Source organism: Triticum aestivum, chromosome 1A (assembly GCF_018294505.1).
Source record: "Triticum aestivum cultivar Chinese Spring chromosome 1A, IWGSC CS RefSeq v2.1, whole genome shotgun sequence".
Taxonomy (NCBI): Eukaryota; Viridiplantae; Streptophyta; class Magnoliopsida; order Poales; family Poaceae; genus Triticum; species Triticum aestivum.
In genome coordinates, this window is record NC_057794.1 from 5,627,045 (window position 1) to 5,648,305 (window position 21,261).

Consider the following 21,261-nt stretch of genomic DNA (forward strand, 5'->3'; position numbering starts at 1 on the left):
CCGGTTCCTGGCTCCAACCGGTACTAAAGGCCCCCCCCTTTAGTACCGGTTGGTGCCACGACCCGGTACTAAAGGGGGTGCGCTGCCAGGCGAGGGGCGCAAAAGTTTGGTCCCACCTCGCTAGCCGAAGGGCGCTCACACCTGTTTATAAGCCCCGCCGCCGCTGCTGTCTCGAGCTCCTCTCTAATGCAGGCCTTCTGGGCCTACCTCTGCTACTCTGCCCTGTGGGGCCTATTGGGCTTGCGGGCCTACATCCTGGCCCAACAACAGGTTGGGTTTCTAGTCGTATGCAGGTCGCTGTGCCCGGTAGGTGGGCTTTTTTCATTTAGTTTTTTCTTTTCTGCTTTATTTATTTTGTTTTATTTATTTTTAATTGTTTTTTGCTGTATTTAGAGTTTCTTTGTGAATATTTTTGATAGTTTTTAGAAACTTTCAGTTAGTGCCGGTAGTTTTTAAATTTGAATAGTTTAAATTTTGAATTATTTGAAATTTGTGTGAATCACTAGTTTGTGAATAACTTAACTTTAAAAATACATTTTCCAGTGATTCTTTTTTATTATGTTTAATATTAGTGTGTTTTATCATTATATTCAATTTGGTAATGCTTAAGTTATTTAAAAATGAAATGCCTTTGTAACGGATGAGTTTTCGTCTGAAACCCTGATACTTCGAAACAGATTGTCCATTTTATACATGAAGTGTATCCAGTTTTTGCGGTAACCCTCTCTACTTTTTTGCACATGCTATGTGGGTGAAATTATGATACCATGCCAACTTTCATCCTTTTCTGAGTTCATTTGAAATGCTTTTCAATTTCAGGGTCATTTAGCTAAAAAAATCAATAAATGCATGAAAGAATTTGCTTGCACATAAAATTTCTTCGCGTTTCAAATGCCAAAACACATAACTAGCTACCCTAACTATTACAGAGATTCCCTCCTGGGTGTGAAACACAGAAGAAAGTGATGATAGCTAAGCCGATCACATCCCAGATCTTTGGGTGTGAAACTTTTTCTTTGTGTGTGTCCCTTTGCGTCGTAGCCATGGAAAATCTTCATCATTTAACGGGATGCTCGGGTCAATATTCACTGTGAATGGAGAAATTTCATCAAACTTTTCATAATCTTCTGACTTGTCTGTCTTGTCATCCACTCCCACGATGTTTCTCTTCCCAGAAAGAACTATGTGCTGCTTTGACTCATCGGACGATGCATTCGCTTCCTTATCTTTTCTTTTTCTTGGCTTGGTAGACATGTCCTTCACATAGAAAACCTGTGCCACATCATTGGCTAGGACGAATGGTTCGTCTGCATACGCAAGATTGTTGAGATCCACTGTTGTCATTCCGTACTGCGGGTCTTCCGTTACCCCGCCTCGTGTCATATTGACCCATTTGCATCGAAACAAAGGGACCTTCAAACCACGTCGATAGTCAAGTTCCCATATGTCTTGTATATAACCATAATATGTTTCCTTTCCCGTCTTGGTTTCTGCATCAAAGCGGACACCACTGTTTTGGTTGGTGCTCTTCTTATCTTGGGCGATCGTGTAAAATGTATTACCATTTATCTCGTACCCTTTGAAAGTCATTATATTCGAAGATGGTAACTGGGACAGCAAGTACAGGTCATCTTCAATAGAGGTGTCATGCATGGTACGTGCTTGCAACCAGCTGGCGAAACTCCTGGTTTGTTCACGTGTAATCCAGTCATCAGACCGCTCCGGGTGTTTGGAGCGTAGCAAATTCTTGTGTTCATCCATATACGGAGCCACCAAGGCGGAATTCTGTAGAACTGTGTAGTGTGCTTCAGTGAGAGAATGTCCGTCCATACATATTATTTGTTCCCCTCCTAGCATGCCTTTTCCATCCAGTCTGCCCTTATGCCGCGATTCAGGAACACCAATCGGCTTAAGGTCAGGAATAAAGTCAATACAAAACTCAATGACCTCCTCATTTTGACGGCCCTTGGAGATGCTTCCTTCTGGCCTAGCACGGTTATGAACATATTTCTTTAAGACTCCCATGAACCTCTCAAAGGGGAACATATTGTGTAGAAATACAGGACCCAAAACGTTAATCTCTTCGCATAGGTGAACTAGGACGTGTGTCATGATGTTGAAGAAGGATGGTGGGAACAGCAACTCGAAATTGGCAAGACATTGCACCAAATCATTCTGTAACCTTGGTATGATTTCTGGATCGATTACCTTCTGAGAGATTGCATTGAGAAATGCACATAGCTTCACAATGGCTAATCGAACGTTTTCCGGTAGAAGCCCCCTCAATGCAACCAGAAGTAGTTGCGTCATAATCACGTGGCAGTCATGAGACTTTAGGTTCTGGAACTTTTTCTCTGTCATGTTTATTATTCCCTTTATATTCGACGAGAAGCCAGACGGTACCTTAATACTGAGCAGGCATTCAAAGAAGATTTCCTTCTCTTCTTTGGTAAGAGCGTAGCTTGCATGACCCTAATGTATGCCGTCTTTTCCGTGCATACATTGCTGGTCCTCCCGTGCCTCAGGTGTATCTTTTGTCTTCCCATACACGCCCAAGAAGCCAAACAGGGTCACACAAAGATTCTTCGTCACGTGCATCACGTCGATTGCGGAGCGGACCTCGAGGTCTTTCCAATAGGGCAGGTCCCAAAATATAGATTTCTTCTTCCACATGGGTGCGCGTCCGTCAGCGTCATTCGGAACAGGTTGTCCACCAGGACCCTTTCCAAAGACCACCTTCAAATCCTTGGCCATATCATGTACATCAGCACCAGTACGATGGCGAGGCTTCATCCGGTGATCTGCCTCACCTTTGAAATGCTTGCCTTTCTTTCTTACGGGATGCCTGCTCGGAAGAAATCGACGATGTCCCAGGTACACATTCTTCTTACAATTAGCCAAATATATACTGTCGGTATCGTCCAAACAGTGCGTGCATGCGCGGTATCCCTTGTTTGTCTGTCCTGAAAGGTTACTGAGAGCAGGCCAATCATTGATGGTCACGAACAACAACGACTTTAGGTCAAATTCTTCCCCCATGTGCTCATCCCACGCACGTACACCTGTTCCATTCCACAGTTGTAAGAGTTCTTCAACTAATGGCCTTAGGTACACATCAATGTTGTTGCCGGGTTGCTTAGGGCCTTGGATGAGCACTGGCATCATAATGAACTTCCGCTTCATGCACAACCAAGGAGGAAGGTTATACAAACATAGAGTCACAGGCCAGGTGCTATGGTTGCTGCTTTGCTCCCCAAAAGTATTAATGCCATCTGCGCTTAGACCAAACCATACGCTCCTTGCGTCATCTGCAAACTCCTTCCCGTACTTTCTTTCGATTTTTCTCCACTGTGACCCGTCAGCGGGTACTCTCAACTTTCCGTCTTTCTTACGGTCTTCTCTATGCCATCGCATCGCCTTGGCATGCTCTTTGTTTTGGAACAAACGTTTCAACCGTGGTATTATAGGAGCATACCACATCACCTTGGCAGGAATCTTCTTCTTGGGGCACCGGCCCTCGACATCACCAGGGTCATCGCGGCAGATCTTATAGCGCAATGCACCACATACCGGGCAAGCGTTCAAATCCTCATACTCACCGCGGTAGAGGATGCAATCATTAGGGCATGCATGTATCTTCTGCACCTCTAACCCTAGAGGGCAGACAACCTTCTTTGCTTCGTACGTACTCTCGGGCAATTCGTTGTCCTCTGGAAGCATATCCTTTATCATTACCAGTAACTTTCCAAATCCCTTGTCAGATACACCATTCTCTGCCTTCCATTGCACCAATTCCAGTGTGGTGCCTAGCTTTTTCTTGTCACCTACGCAATTCGGGTACAACAATTTTTTGTGATCCTCTAACATGCGCTGTAACTTCTTCTTCTCCAAATCACTTGCACAGTTTCTCTTTGCATCGGCAATGGACCGACCTAGATCATCAATGTGCTCATCTGATGCCTCTTCTTCAGCTTCTTCCCACATTTCCGGCTCAGCTTCTTCCCGCATTACCGGCTCAGCTTCTTCCCCCATTGTTGTATCATCGTATTCAGGGAACCCATGGCCAGGATAGCTGTCGTCGTCCTCTTCTTCTTCATTGTCTTCCATCATAACCCCTCTTTCTCCGTGCTTGGTCCAAACATTATAATGGGGCATGAAACCGGTCTTAAACAGGTGGACGTGAATGGTTCTTGACGTAGAGTAATTGTGACCATTCTTACAGCGAGCACATGGACAAGGCATAAAACCATCCGCCCGCTTGTTTGCCTCAGCCGCAAGCAGAAAAGTACGCACGCCCTCAATGAACTGGGGAGAGCATCGGTCATCGTACATCCATTGCCGGCTCATCTTCATTACACAACACCGAATAGACCAAATTAATACAAGTTCATACATAAAGTTCATACAACACTTAAATGCAACAAACAAATAACTCTCTAGCTAAAGCATTTAAATGCAACAACAAAGACGATCAAGATTGCAACTAAGGTAACAATGGATCCAACAGCATAATGATACCAAGCCTCACTATCGATGGCATATTTTCTAATCTTTCTAATCTTCAAGCGCATTTTCTCCATCTTGATCTTGTGATCATCGACGACATCGGCAACATGCAACTCCAATTCCGTCTTCTCCCCCTCAATTCTTTTCAATTTTTTTTTCAAGTACTCGTTTTCTCTTTCAACTAAATTTAACCTCTCGGCAATAGGGTCGGTTGGAATTTCAGGTTCAGATACCTCCTAGAAAAAATTTCTATGTCAACTTGATGGACATAATTTGTCATAAACATGAAATGGAACTAGTTTTAAAAGAGAATATACATACCACATCCGAATCATAACAAGGACTAGGGCCGACGGGGACGGATATCAAAACCATGGCACTATATGTATGACAAACAACGTACGGGTAAGATAATTATACGAGTAACTATATACCCAAATGACAAACATCAATTTTTATATAAAATTTCATGAACAAGAGGCTCACCACAAGGTGGTGCCGGCGACGGGACGGTGCGGGCGATCGACGGTGCCTACGATGGAGATTTAGAAGGCACTAAGTAAACCACACCTACATATGCAAACTAAGTGTTATTTTTGACCTCAAATTGCATATAAATCAAATACTAGCACATATATATATATATCCTCCCAAATTACTAAACTCACAAATTAATCACTATATAAACCAATGCGAGAGCTAATCTAGCAATGAGAGATGAAAGGACAAAGTTGCTAACCTTTCTGATCATTTGAATGGATGAGGGCCTTCAAATCTTGACAAATTTTGGGCAAATTTTGTGATGAACTCGAGAGGAAGAAGGGAAGAACAGAGGAGAGGGCCGAAGAGGGGAAAGGGGGAAGAACAGAGTGCTGGTGGACGAAGGGTTTATACAGGACGACCTTTAGTACCGGTTCGTGGCACGAACCGGTACTAAATGTCAGCACCCCGACTTGATGTCACATCGATCTAGCTTGTAACACCTCATATCACTTTGCGGCCTCACGCACGGTAACCCCACGGGTGTCGCCTTACCTTTGCCCGGGACCGTTTGCGCCTTTTGGCTCACGTATATGATAGTGTCGCTAGCATCCATATGATAAAGAGCCCGGGCTGACATGACTAGTCGTAAACCCAAAGTGGCACAGACTTACAGGGACAGGCATCCATGACCCAGCAATGAACGTGTCGGTCATCAGCAAGTGGGTCCGGGCTGTAGCACTGGGCTAGCAGGACTCCGGTAAACCGGGCTGTAGCGGGCTAACAGGACTCCGGTACTCAATGCGTGACATTTCCCCGAAGGGACAGACACAGGAACGAAGAAGGACACATGCCGGCCAGCCTAAGTGTTCCCGAGCAGTAGCAAGCTACCATGGCTCAGAGGTAACACTAGGAGACATTTCCCGGTAAGAGAGGCTACTAAGGATAAACAACTAGATAGTCAGATCCCACACATACCAAGCATTTCAAACATACACACAATATGCTCGATATGTGCAAATACAACAAGGCATCACAACATGACTCTATGACACAAGTACTTTATTTAAGGCTCAGAGAGCCATACATAACATACACAAAGGTACGGGTCACACGACCCAGCATTCAAGTCATACAGTCATACAAACCAGCAGCGGAAGTAACTTGTCTGAGTATAGACAACTAGTAAAATAAAAGAGGCTTGGAAAGCCTAGCTATACTACGAGGTCCTTCACAAGCTCAGGATCACCACCTGGGCCTTAGCCTACTCATTGATGTCAACGTCTACGTAGAACCCATCAGAAGGGGTTGCAGCGTCTTCTATAAAAATGTAAATTATAGCAACATGAGTACAAAGGTACTCAGCAAGACTTACATCAGATCCTACATACATGCATATTATCAAGAAGGGTTGGTGGAGTTGTTGCAGCAAGCCAGCTTTGACTCTTGGCTAGGCTAACCTACGAGACTCCAACTCGAAATGGTTTTGCGCACACGAGTCCACTACTCACCAATTCAATACACTACCGAGGATCCACCTCTGTCTTCCTACGGAAGAGCCATCCTTGGCACTCACACTTATCTTGAGGCTTTTAGTAGTTTCCATTTACTTGTCTATGAACTGTATAGGCAACCAAGTAGTCCTTTACCGCGGACGCGGCTATTCGAATAGATCATGATAACCCTGCAGGGGTGTACTTCTTCATACACGCTCTCACCACTTACCGTCGTTTACACGACATGTACTCGGCAACCTTCAAGCGGAAGCCCAACGTGGGTGTCGGCCACGACCTACCTAACCACCTAAGCCTCCAGTCCAGGTTTATCGCCTATCCAGGTTCCATCCGCAGGGAGTCCGGCCGAGGTTTCCCATACGGCCCCGAACGATGTGAACAGGGTTCCCGAAATACCTAACGGGTATTCGGTACACCCGGCCATGTACCTACCGCATCACAGCCCACCCCTACGGTCAGTGCTGTCCACGGCCTCCAGTAGGCTACAAACACCAGAAACTACTTGCAACTCCTGGACGGAGAACTAGGGTGAATAAGAAGCTGAGAGGGTCCATTGGTTTCGGGCCCAATGCATGGTAGTAGTTGATTCTTAAATCACACATACAGATCTCAGTGCTTAAGGTCGGCTTCAATGAAACAACCCACCATGTACTCCTACATGGCCTCTCATCGATACCTTTACCAAATCGTGTTCACCACACCACTCTTATTACTGACATAATCATTTCACTCTAGCCCATCACCCAGATGAACCAGACCTGACACGACTCTAAGCATAGCAGGCATAGCAAGGGAGGAACAACACATACATATGGCTCAATCAACTCCTACACATGCTAGTGGGTTTCATCTAGTTACTGTGGCAATGACAGGTCATGCAGAGGAAGTGGGTTCAACTACCGTAGCACACAGCAGTTTGAAACGCGTTGTCTTAATGCAGTAAAAGAGAGCAGGAGCGAGAACACGGGATTGTATCGATATGATCAAATGGTTGGTTGCTTGCCTGATGGTTCGATGCACTGATACGGTTCTTCGTTAGGGTAATCACGGTACTCCTCGGAGGCAGAACCTGCCGCAAGAACACCGATACACAACCATCACCAAACAATGTGCAACAATATGATGCATGCATGAAACATAGCAATATGAGTGTGTTGGGCTAATGCAACTAAGACCAGAAGGGTTTGTACCAATTTGAATCAAAGATTCAAATTTCAAACTCAAACATGGCCCTTTAAAGTGTTTTTCCTTGTTCTGCATTAAACATCAAGTTAACTTGTTTAATCATGCATGAAAATAGTACAGATGGATAGATTGGATTTTTCTGATCATTTTTCATATATAATTTGTCTGATTTGGAGTTACAGAATAAAAGTTATGAATTTTTGAAGTTTAAATTATATTCTGGAATTTCCTATATTAGAATAATTCCAGAAAATCAATTATTGCGTCAGCCTGACATCAGAGTGACGTCAGCAGGTCAACGGAACACGTCCGGGTCAAACCTGACAGTGGGTCCCGCATGTCAGGGTGATTAAATTAATTAAAGTTTAATTAAAACTAAACCTGTTTAATTAACAGGGCTGGGCCCCACCTGTCATTGACTCAGGGGAGTCAACCAGGGCCCACCCGTGGTCAAACCCGGGTCGGCTGCACCGGCGTTTAGCCGCCGGCGAGCCCGACACGGCGGCGGAAGTGGTTTTGGCCGTTTCGGCCACCAAATGGGTCGCGGAGACCACCGGAGTGGAGCTGAGGACAAGCCGCAGCTCTTGGTGGAGTCTGTTGGAGTCGGGGTGGCCGGAGTTGGCGCCGGCGACGACTTTGGCGGCCACCGGGGTTCGGCCGAAGACGAACTTGACGCTAGAGGGGTCGGTGAGGCTCGGGGAGTGGCTAGCTAGGTGCTAAGTGACACGGTGAGCATGAAGGACACCGTGGAGTGGTCGGAGGGTAACCGGGAGCACGTCGGCGACGAGCTCCACGGCGGTGGGTGCGGTTGAGCTCCGGGAGGTCGCTACACGGCTCGGGGGCAAGCACGGAAGGAAGGGGAAGATGGCTAAGCTCACAGTGAGTGCGACGAAGCCCTTGGTGTGGCCGGAGATGGACCGGAGCGACGACGGCGTTGAAGGGGATCTCCGGCGACGGCGGTTCGGGCGAGGTCGTTGCGGTGGACTCGGGCGTTGCGAGCGCTCGGGGCTCGGCTTGCTCGATGGAGTGGACAGCGGCGGAGCTCCTGGACACGATGAGAGGACGCACGGGCGGCGGGGAGCACGGCTACGACGAAGGCACGGCGATGGTGGCGTCGGCCATGGCGGGGGAGCGCGAGGGGGAGGAGCTGGAGAGGAGAGGGGGTGTCTGGGGGGTTCGGGGGAGCGAGGGAGGCCGGTCCACGACGTCACCGGGCGAGGGGAGCGGCGAGGCGGCGAGCAGGTGCGTGGCGCGCGCTGCGGTCGCCGTCGGGCACCTGCCTGCCTGCCTGGCCGGCAAGCAGCTCGCTGGAGCGGCGCTGGGCTGGGCCGGCAGGTGGGCCGGGTGCTGGGCGTCAGGTAAGTTTTTTCCATTTCTTTCTGTTTTCTGTTTTTTTAATACTTCTGCAACTTTGTTGAATTAAATAAAATACTTAGGCAACTCCTAAAATCACCAAACTACTCCTGGTCCATAGTTGGATTATTTCCAACATGAAACATTTTAGTTTGGAGATATTTGAGCATTTAAATATTTTATATAATTTTAAATGCCCAAATTCAAATATTTATGATTTAATTCAAAAACCCTAAGATGGCCTAGGAAAATGTGCACCACTTTTGGCAGAGGTTCTGAACCAAGACAAAAATGATGGGCATTTTAGAAGGGCATTTCAGGTTCATTGAAAAAGTTTTTAGTAAACCCTAGTTGGTTTCAGAGGGGACTGGGGGTTCTGTCATCCCCATTTCAGGTTTCTGATGAAAGAGTAAACATGATGCAACACTCTAATGCATGGCTAACTAGGATGTGACAACTCACCCCCACTCAAAAGAATCTCGTCCCGAGATTTGGGTTCCTCCGGAAAGAAGGCGGGATACTCAAGTCGAAGACGATCCTCCCTTTCCCAAGTTGCTTCATCCTCAGAATGGTGCGACCATTGAACTTTGAGAAACTTGATATTATGACGTCGAGTGGTACGCTCGGCCTGATCGAGGATACGAATGGGGTACTCTCGATATGTAAGATTATCTTGGAGATCAAGCGTTTCGTGGTCCACTCCACGGATAGGATCCGAGAAGCAACGCCTGAGTTGAGAAACGTGGAAGACATCGTGGACTCTGGAGAGGTGCGGAGGTAGTTCCAACTGGTAGGCAACTTCTCCTCGTTTGGCAAGAATGCGAAAAGGTCCAATGTAACGAGGAGCCAATTTGCCTTTGATACCGAAACGATGGGTTCCCTTCAGAGGGGTAACCCGAAGATAAGCCTTCTCGTCAACCTCGAAAGTCATAGCCTTATGTTTTCGGTCATATTGACTCTTTTGACGAGATTGGGCTGTTTTCAACTTTTCACGAACGATGTGAACTTGTTCTTCTGCTTCCTGAACCATATCCGGGCCAAAGAATTGTCTTTCCCCGGTCTCTGACCAGTTAAGGGGTGTTCGACACCGTCGTCCATAGAGAACTTCAAAAGGGGCTTTACCCAAGCTAGATTGATAGCTGTTGTTGTAAGCGAATTCGGCAAATGGAAGGCACTTCTCCCAATCCATTCCGAATGAGATAACAGAGGCTCGAAGCATGTCTTCTAGAATCTGGTTGACGCGTTCCACTTGACCACTCGACTGAGGGTGGAAAGCGGTGCTAAAGGAGAGACGGGTTCCCATAGCATTTTGGAAACTTTCCCAAAATCGAGAGGTGAAAATACTTCCTCGATCCGAGTTAATTTCCAAAGGAACACCATGGAGAGACACTATTCGGGAGATGTATAAGTCTGCCAGCTGACTAGCGGTTATACTCTCACGAACAGGTAGGAAATGGGCTACTTTGGAAAGACGATCGACAACGACGAAAATAGCATTATTCCCTCTCTTGGTCCTGGGAAAACCTGTAATGAAATCCATACCAATTTTATCCCATTTCCATTCAGGAATAGCTAAGGGTTGAAGGGTGCCAGCAGGCCGTTGATGCTCTGCTTTTACACGACGACAGACGTCGCAATTAGCAATATACTGAGCAATTTCTCTCTTCATCCTAGTCCACCAGAACCTCTGGCGTAGGTCCTGATACATCTTAGTACTACCGGGATAAATGGTGAGAGGAGATTCATGAGCCTCCTTAAGGATCAATCGCCTCAGGTTTCGCACTTTGGGAACCACTAGTCGATTCCCGAAGTATACGACCCCTTGATCATTAATGGAGAAACAATTCGCAATTCCTTTCTTGATGTTTCTCTTGATGCGGGAGATTCCCGGATCTACCTTCTGTGCCTTGACGATCTGGTCCGTAAGGGTAGGTTTCGCCACCAAGGTGGAAAGGAAACCTTGAGGAACAATGTGAAGGTTAAGCTTCCGAAATTCCTCATGGAGAAGTGGTTGACTTTGTTGTAACATTAGGTTGTTACAATAAGATTTACGACTTAGCGCATCAGCCATGACGTTGGCTTTCCCTGGGGTGTAAGTTATTCCTAAGTCGAAATCTGTGATCAACTCAACCCAACGTCTTTGCCTGAGATTCAAATCCGGTTGGGTGAAAATGTACTTCAGACTTTGGTGATCAGTGAATATTTCGCAACGGTTACCGAGGAGGTAATGTCGCCAGGTCTTAAGTGCATAGACTACGGCTGCAAGCTCTAAATCATGAGTAGGATAATTCTCCTCATGTGGGTGCAATTGCCGTGAAGCGTAAGCAATTACGTGTCGATCTTGCATGAGAATGCAACCTAGTCCTTGTCGCGAGGCGTCGCAGTAGATAACAAAATCCTTGGAGAAGTCTGGCGGTACCAGTACGGGAGCAGAAGTCAGGCGTCTTTTCAGTTCCTGAAAGCTGTGCTCACATTGTGAAGTCCATTCGAACTTCTTATCTTTCTTGAGGAGTTCGGTTAGAGGTTTAGCAACTTTGGAGAAGTTTTCGACAAAGCGACAGCAATAGCTCGCTAAGCCCAGAAAACTCCGAACTTGCTTGACCGATTCAGGTGGAGTCCAATTAAGGACGGCTTGAACTCGCTCAGGGTTAACAGCAATACCTTTACCAGATATTACATGACCCAGATAGGTCACTTCTGACAACCAAAATTCACATTTGGAAAACTTGGCATAAAGGCGGTGCTCTCGAAGTTTCTTCAACACTAGCCTTAGATGTTCGACATGTTCTTCCTCGTTCTTGGAGTAGATGAGTATATCATCGAGATAAACTACGACGAATTTATCCAAATACTCCATGAAGATTGAGTTCATTAACCGAGAAAAGGTGGCTGGAGCGTTGGTTAAACCGAAGGACATGACGGTGTACTCGTATTGGCCATAACGAGTAACAAAGGCCGTTTTAGGAATGTCCCCGTTTCTGATTTTGATTTGATGGTAGCCCAACCTCAAATCCATCTTGGAGAAGACTGAGGATCCAGCGAGCTGATCATACAGGTCGTTGATCCTAGGGAGCGGATATTTGTTCTTGATTGTGACCAAATTGACCGGTCGGTAATCTACAACCATCCGGTCCGTACCATCCTTCTTCTTGACGAAGAGGACGGGGCAAGCCCACGGAGATGAACTAGGTCAGATGAAACCCTTTTTCAAGGACTCATCGAGTTGTTTCTTAAGCTCGGCTAGTTCTAGTGGTGCCATCTTATAGGGTCTTCTAGCAATCGGAACGGTTCCTGGAATGAGGTCTATTACGAACTCAACATCCCTGTCAGGTGGAACACCTGGCAATTCCTCTGGGAAGACATCCGGGAAGTCACGGACTACCGGAACGTCCTCAAGGTCTGGCAAAGGGCTGGCGTTAAGAGAATATAATTGTCGCTTGGCTAATCGGGTCAATACATTGACTATCTTCCCTGAAGGATGAGTGAGTTGAACAGTCCTAGAGAAGCAATCAATTTTGGCATGATGAGCTGACATCCAGTCCATACCCAAAATGATATTAATATCTGAAAATTTGAGAGCTATCAAAGATGCAAGGAAGACAAGTCTGTCGACTTGGATTTCATTTCCATAACTTACCCTGGATGTCTGCCATCTAGAACCAGGAGTAGAAATTTCCATAGTGGATGGCATGTCACAGAATGCGGTGTTATGCAGACGAGCATAGTTCTCGGATATAAATGAATGAGAGGCTCCTGTATCGAAAAGAACAGATGCTGGGTGGCAATTAACAAGGAGCGTACCGAGAACGACGTTGGGATCCTCTTGAGCTTCTTCGGCAGAGATACAGTTGACATGGCCACGTGTAGCGGTGGCCGGCTTGGCGTGGAACACTTTCCCTGTCGGCTTGCCACGGCCAACAGCTTTAGCAGATTGGTTGGGGTTGGTCTGGGGACACTCACGCATATAGTGGCCAGATTCCCCACACTTGAAACAAGTCACGGAACTGGTACCCTGAGGAGCATTGTTGGTTGGACCCCCATAGGGCTTGGCTGGTGCAGACTGTTGAACGGGGCGAGGCGCCTGGAAAGATGGCCTCGGTGTGAACCTGGGTGGCAGGGCGGTGTTGGGCACCCACACGCGGCGCTTCTGAGGACCAGCACCGGATGAGGAACCCATGTCACGGCCATGCTTGCGTGTTGCATCATAATCAGTCTGACCAGTTTCAGCACTGATGGCCTTGTTAACAAGTTTCTGAAAAGATGTGCACTCATGCAGACGGAGGTCGCGGCGAAGCTTAGGACTAAGCCCCTTACGGAACCTTGCTTGCTTCTTGGCATCAGTAGAAACTTCCTCAGTTGCATATCGTGCGAGGTTACCGAACTCCCTGCTGTAAGCATCCACAGAGAGTCGGCCCTGAGTGAAACTGCAAAATTCCTCATGTTTACGGTCCATGAGACCCTCCGGAATGTGATGTTCACGGAAAGCCTCGCTGAATTCAGCCCAAGTAGTGACATGGCCCGCTGGGCGCATAGCTCCATAATTCTCCCACCATAGACTGGCGGGGCCTTCAAGATGATATGCAGCAAAGGTGACCTTGTCAGCCTCCGCTACCAGCGCGGAACGCAGTTTGTGAGAAATACTGCGAAGCCAATCATCAGCGTCGAGAGGCTCGACGGAGTGGTGGAACGTGGGTGGATGTAACTTGATAAAATCACTGAGTGACACCACGTTAGTCCTCTGATGGTGTGCCGTGTTCTGTTCAATACGCTCCAACAAACGGTTGGTCTCCCGCTTGTTTCTTTCGGCTTCCATCATAACCTCGGCTAGGGAAGGAGGATGAGGCAGATTTGCATTCCTGACTTCGCTGCCTTCGGCCTGCTCTTGGGGAGCAGGGTTAGTGCGTGTGTTGACCATCCTAGGTAAACAAGACAATGATTTAGTCAGGAAGATAAAATTCCAACATAGAATACAGAATGTAAGGAATAACTCGGAATGCAAGATGATCATCCGTATGACATGGTAGATACAGAAACTGCTTCTTTATTCCATCGTCATACACACCATACAGGGTTTAGTACAAGACCAAACAAGGTACTATTACGGTGAAAAGAGGATTACATCTCATCGGAGGCATTCCAAGCTCCTATACATTATTTTTCTACACCTCCGGAAGGCGATACAAACTAGGTCATATCCCACGAGTCATGCAGGACGATAGACGACACAGCTAACACGAACTAGTGATACTACCACTAACTCAGACCGATCCGTAGTAGTCCTCGTAGAAGTCACCTCCATAGCCTGGAAGCTCAACATGATCATCCGGAAACAGACGATCTCGCGGAGCTTGTGGACCATAGGGGCTAGGATGAGGTCTTGGACCAACAGACGGTGGCCTGCGGGGACCGCGAGGTGGGGTGATGCCTCCTACATCACGCCAACCCATCACGTCTGGCAAAGCAGATCTCACAGGATAGAGATCGCGCATATCCGAATATCCAGCTTGCACCGCCGGTGCAAACCGAGTCAATGTGGCCCAGTGGTCAGCACGGGTATTGAAGAGCTCTAACCTCAAGGCCCGATTTTCACGGTCCTTATCCTCGAGCATCTCAGCAGTGGTGCGAGTCCGTGAATCCTCCTGGGTGGGGTCAGCATAGATAGCCTGGAGATACCCTTGTGCTCCCGGAAGTGATCCTGGCATATACCGGAAATCAGAGTCCCGAAATAGACCAGATCTGACTCGCATGATGGTCATCATAGAGTAGGCGGCGTCCTGCACAGCCATCTCAATAGTAACCCCAAGTCCATAGGAGCAGTGAAGGGGCTCGGTGGACCCAGGATAAGATGGAAATATCCTGACAGTGCAGAGATACTGGCTTTGATTAAAGTCTCGGAATTGCTCTTCGACCGTGTACTCAGGATACCAACGGTATCCAGCCTCAGTCATTACCCTGACCAACATGGCAGTATGGCCGGGTACATCTAGGCATCGAGTCAGGCGAACCACTTGATTAAGGTCGCGAGTGGCCATCTGAAAGCACAATCATAATGCAAAGGCATTAGAATTTCTAGCAAAATTTCGGCAGCATAACAGCTGTAAATGCTCAAGAAGGATTTTGAGACATTTGACAAAGGATTTCATACACACTCAACATCATCATATCAAAGTTCTGAATCCATCCTAACAACATAACGTGGTAGAAGAACTGAACTAGGCTTGTATCCATCAACCCTATAAGGTACTACTGATTAGTAACGCGTGATCCTGATAGAGAGAATAGATCCTAATTCCTTAACCCCCGGTGGAAGAATAGACTGACTCAGATCAGAATGTCATAAGATAAAGGAGTAAAAAGAGCCTTACGTTCCAACCCACAAACAATTCCCCTACATATAACTAAAGAATTTCTAGACTCAACATCGACCGGTTTGGCTTGGAGAACCTACAGGCAGTCCGGCTCTGATGCCAACGCTGTCAGGACCCCGACTCGATGTCACATCGATCTAGCTTGTAACACCTCATATCACTTTGCGGCCTCATGCACGGTAACCCCACGGGTGTCGCCTTACCTTTGCCCGGGACCGTTTGCGCCTTTTGGCTCACGTATATGATAGTGTCGCTAGCATCCATATGATAAAGAGCCCGGGCTGACATGACTAGTCGTAAACCCAAAGTGGCACAGACTTACAGGGACAGGCATCCATGACCCAGCAACGAACGTGTCGGTCATCAGCAAGTGGGTCCGGGCTGTAGCACTGGGCTAGCAGGACTCCGGTAAACCGGGCTGTAGCGGGCTAACAGGACTCCAGTACTCAATGCGTGACATTTCCCCGAAGGGACAGACACAGGAACGAAGAAGGACACATGCCGGCCAGCCTAAGTGTTCCCGAGCAGTAGCAAGCTACCATGGCTCAGAGGTAACACTAGGAGACATTTCCCGGTAAGAGAGGCTACTAAGGATAAACAACTAGATAGTCAGATCCCACACATACCAAGCATTTCAAACATACACACAATATGCTCGATATGTGCAAATACAACAAGGCATCACAACATGACTCTATGACACAAGTACTTTATTTAAGGCTCAGAGAGCCATACATAACATACACAAAGGTACGGGTCACACGACCCAGCATTCAAGTCATACAGTCATACAAACCAGCAGCGGAAGTAACTTGTCTGAGTACAGACAACTAGTAAAATAAAAGAGGCTTGGAAAGCCTAGCTATACTACGAGGTCCTTCACAAGCTCAGGATCACCACCTGGGCCTTAGCCTACTCATTGATGTCAACGTCTACGTAGAACCCATCAGAAGGGGTTGCAGCGTCTTCTGTGAAAAATGTAAATTATAGCAACATGAGTACAAAGGTACTCAGCAAGACTTACATCAGATCCTACATACATGCACATTATCAAGAAGGGTTGGTGGAGTTGTTGCAGCAGGCCAGCTTTGACTCTTGGCTAGGCTAACCTACGAGACTCCAACTCGAAATGGTTTTGCGCACACGAGTCCACTACTCACCAATTCAATACACTACCGAGGATCCACCTCCGTCTTCCTACGGAAGAGCCATCCTCGGCACTCACACTTATCTTGAGGCTTTTAGTAGTTTCCATTTACTTGTCTATGAACTGTATAGGCAACCAAGTAGTCCTTTACCGCGGACGCGGCTATTCGAATAGATCATGATAACCCTGCAGGGGTGTACTTCTTCATACACGCTCTCACCACTTACCGTCGTTTACACGACATGTACTCGGCAACCTTCAAGCGGAAGCCCAACGTGGGTGTCGGCCACGACCTACCTAACCACCTAAGCCTCCAGTCCAGGTTTATCGCCTATCCAGGTTCCATCCGCAGGGAGTCCGGCCGAGGTTTCCCATACGGCCCCGAACGATGTGAACAGGGTTCTCGAAATACCTAATGGGTATTCGGTACACCCGGCCATGTACCTACCGCATCACAGCCCACCCCTACGGTCAGCGCTGTCCACGGCCTCCAGTAGGCTACAAACACCAGAAACTACTTGCAACTCCTGGACGGAGAACTAGGGTGAATAAGAAGCTGAGAGGGTCCATTGGTTTCGGGCCCAATGCATGGTAGTAGCTGATTCTTAAATCACACATACAGATCTCAGTGCTTAAGGTCGGCTTCAATGAAACAACCTACCATGTACTCCTACATGGCCTCTCATCGATACCTTTACCAAATCGTGTTCACCACACCACTCTTATTACCGACATAATCATTTCACTCTAGCCCATCACCCAGATGAACCAGACCTGACACGACTCTAAGCATAGCAGGCATAGCAAGGTAGGAACAACACATACATATGGCTCAATCAACTCCTACACATGCTAGTGGGTTTCATCTAGTTACTGTGGCAATGACAGGTCATGCAGAGGAAGTGGGTTCAACTACCGTAGCACACAGCAGTTTGAAACACGTTGTCTTAATGCAGTAAAAGAGAGCAGGAGCGAGAACATGGGATTGTATCGATATGATCAAATGGTTGGTTGCTTGCCTGATGGTTCGATGCACTGATACGGTTCTTCGTTAGGGTAATCACGGTACTCCTCGGAGGCAGAACCTGCCGCAAGAACACCGATACACAACCATCACCAAACAATGTGCAACAATATGATGCATGCATGAAACATAGCAATATGAGTGTGTTGGGCTAATGCAACTAAGACCAGAAGGGTTTGTACCAATTTGAATCAAAGATTCAAATTTCAAACTCAAACATGGCCCTTTAAAGTGTTTTTCCTTGTTCTGCATTAACATCAAGTTAACTTGTTTAATCATGCATGAAAATAGTACAGATGGATAGATTGGATTTTTCTGATCATTTTTCATATATAATTTGTCTGATTTGGAGTTACAGAATAAAAGTTATGAATTTTTGAAGTTTAAATTATATTCTGGAATTTCCTATATTAGAATAATTCCAGAAAATCAATTATTGCGTCAGCCTGACGTCAGAGTGACGTCAGCAGGTCAACGGAACACGTCCGGGTCAAACCTGACAGTGGGTCCCGCATGTCAGGGTGATTAAATTAATTAAAGTTTAATTAAAACTAAACCTGTTTAATTAACAGGGCTGGGCCCCACCTGTCATTGACTCAAGGGAGTCAACCAGGGCCCACCCGTGGTCAAACCCGGGTCGGCTGCACCGGCGTTTAGCCGCCGGCGAGCTCGACGCGGCGGCGGAAGTGGTTTTGGCCGTTTCGGCCACCAAATGGGTCGCGGAGACCACCGGAGTGGAGCTGAGGACAAGCCGCAGCTCTTGGTGGAGTCCGTTGGAGTCGGGGTGGCCGGAGTTGGCGCCGGCGACGACTTTGGCGGCCACCGGGGTTCGGCCGAAGACGAACTTGACGCTAGAGGGGTCGGTGAGGCTCGGGGAGTGGCTAGCTAGGTGCTAAGTGACACGGTGAGTATGAAGGACACCGTGGAGTGGTCAGAGGGTAACCAGCAGCACGTCGGCGACGAGCTACACGGCTCGGGAGCAAGAACGGAAGGAAGGGGAAGATGGCTAAGCTCACAATGAGTGCGACGAAGCCCTTGGTGTGGCCAGAGATGGACCGGAGCGACGACGGCGTTGAAGGGGATCTCCGGCGATGGCGGTTCGGGCGAGGTCGTTGCGGTGGACTCGGGCGTTGCGAGCGCTCGGGGCTCGGCTTGCTCGATGGAGTGGACAGCGGTGGAGCTCCTGGACACGATGAGAGGACGCACGGGCGGCGGGGAGCACGGCTACGACGAAGGCACGGCGATGGTGGCGTCGGTCATGGCGGGGGAGCGCGAGGGGGAGGAGCTGGAGAGGAGAGGGGGTGTCTGGGGGGTTCGGGGGAGCGAGGGAGGCCGGTCCACGACGTCACCGGGCGCGGGGAGCGGCGAGGCGGCGAGCAGGTGCGTGGCGCGCGCTGCGGTCGCCGTCGGGCACCTGCCTGCCTTCCTGGCCGGCAAGCAACTCGCTGGAGCGGCGCTGGGCTGGGCCGGCAGGTGGGCCGGGAGCAGGCGCCAGGTAGGCTTTTTCCATTTCTTTCTATTTTCTGTTTTTTTAATACTTCTGCAACCTTGTTGAATTAAATAAAATACTTAGGCTACTCCTAAAATCACCAAACTACTCCTGGTCCATAGTTGGATTATTTCCAACATGAAACATTTTAGTTTGGAGATATTTGAGCATTTAAATATTTTATATAATTTTAAATGCCCAAATTCAAATATTTATGATTTAATTCAAAAACCCTAAGCTGGCCTAGGAAAATGTGCACCACTTTTGGCAGAGGTTCTGAACCAAGACAAAAATGATGGGCATTTTAGAAGGGCATTTCAGGTTCATTGAAAAAGTTTTTAGTAAACCCTAATTGGATTCAGAGGGGACTGGGGGTTCTGTCATCCCCATTTCAGGTTTCTGATGAAAGAGTAAACATGATGCAACACTCTAATGCATGGCTAACTAGGATGTGACACTAAAGGTGCTGGAGGGGCCCCACTCTGGCAACATCCTGCCACCACTCTCAGTAGTACCGGTTCGTGGCACGAACCGGTGCTAAAGGTTAGCCACGAACCGGTACTAATGAAAGCGGCCCGGCTAGTCGTTGGAACCGGCACTAATGTATACATTAGTGCCGGCTCAAATACAAACCGGCACTAATGTGCTTCACGATTGACCCTTTTTCTACTAGTGTATCTAGGTCGAACTCCATTATGGCGTTCTCCTCGAAGATCTCTTCGATTTCGTCATGCACCTTGCGCTTACGCCTTCTCATCTCCTCCTCCTCCAGATCTTCGCCGACCTTGTGCTCGCCGACGGGTGCCTCGACGGCTGTGATGGCAGCGGGAGCAGGCACAACGGTCGCTGCACCGCTAGCTTCCGCCGCTACGGCGGACTCAGTCGCTCCACCCACGGCTGCAGCCACGGCAGCAGACTGCACTGCTCCGATGGTTGCCTCCGGCTTGTCCGCCGCATCTTCACGCCCGCGCTTCATCGTCGGTCGAAGACAGGAGGAGGGAGGCATAGGAAGGGAGGAGGGTGGTGAGGAAGGAGGAGAGGGTGGTGAGGTGGTGAGGAAGGAAGAGAGGGTGGTTAGGTTCGGGAGAGGACGAGGGTTTTCTACCTGATTTGGGGAAGAAAGGCACTGCTCCTGCCTCTTGGAGTTACCGAGAAGCCGCATGTGCCGATTTGACTTGACACACCCACCCGGCCGTCCCCATTCCACGTGGGGACGTGGCGGTCGTGCACGCGGTCGTGCACCTCCTGCGGTTTGCCATCAATTGCTATCGGTCTCACAAGTGGGTCCCCTTGTCATCCACACAACCGAGCCACCACATGTACCACATTTTTCTTTCTCCCCGTCTCGACCACTCCACATCTTTCTTTCTCCCCTTCTCGACCAGCGCCGCCGCCTCCGCCGCCATCTCCCGACGACCCCTCTCTTCGCTGCTGGTGCATGGCCGCCGCCAACTCCGGCAAGTACGTGAGATCTCCCCTCTTCTTCCCTTCCCCAAACGCGTCTCCCTACGGAGGCGGATCTAAGCCGATTGGTTTGCACTGAAACTTAGTTTTTGGATTGGATCTTGATTTGGTTTATATGGTTTGAGACCAAATCAATCAATTAGTTTGAGCCGCCACTACCACCTACTACTGCTTCAAATCCAAGAGCCGCTGTTGCCGGCCTGAGCTCGTCGGCTCACACGAGCTTTGACGCCATGTCTAATCTAGATTCATGACATGCCCTCGCATATGGCTTTGTCCACGGTTTGAACCTTTGGATTCAATTCAAAAGTTGAAAACGGTTTGGACTGGGTTGGATGACGCGCATGTATAGTTTGGTTTGGTCTAGATTCTAAATGAAAATATCTGGATTGGTTCGGTTTTGATGTGTGCCGTGGATTGGACTGGTTTTAGTTTGGATGCCGAACTATTCCCAGGTTTAGATGAGACGGGCATTGCCATTGTCATTGGCATTGCTTTATTACGTATATGATAGAAAATAGATTGATTGGCCATTGCCAGTATAGGTTATCACTATGATTTATTATATGTATGATCTTTGTATTGTACTATGTACAATTCAACTTAGAGTTCAACATGTTCTATGTAGAATGGAGGAAGCACAATGTGGACGCTGCAACTCACGGTGCCGGACTAGCCTTTCTACTGCCACGTTGTTCGGCATCTACTTCCAGCCTTCTTTTATTGTTGCT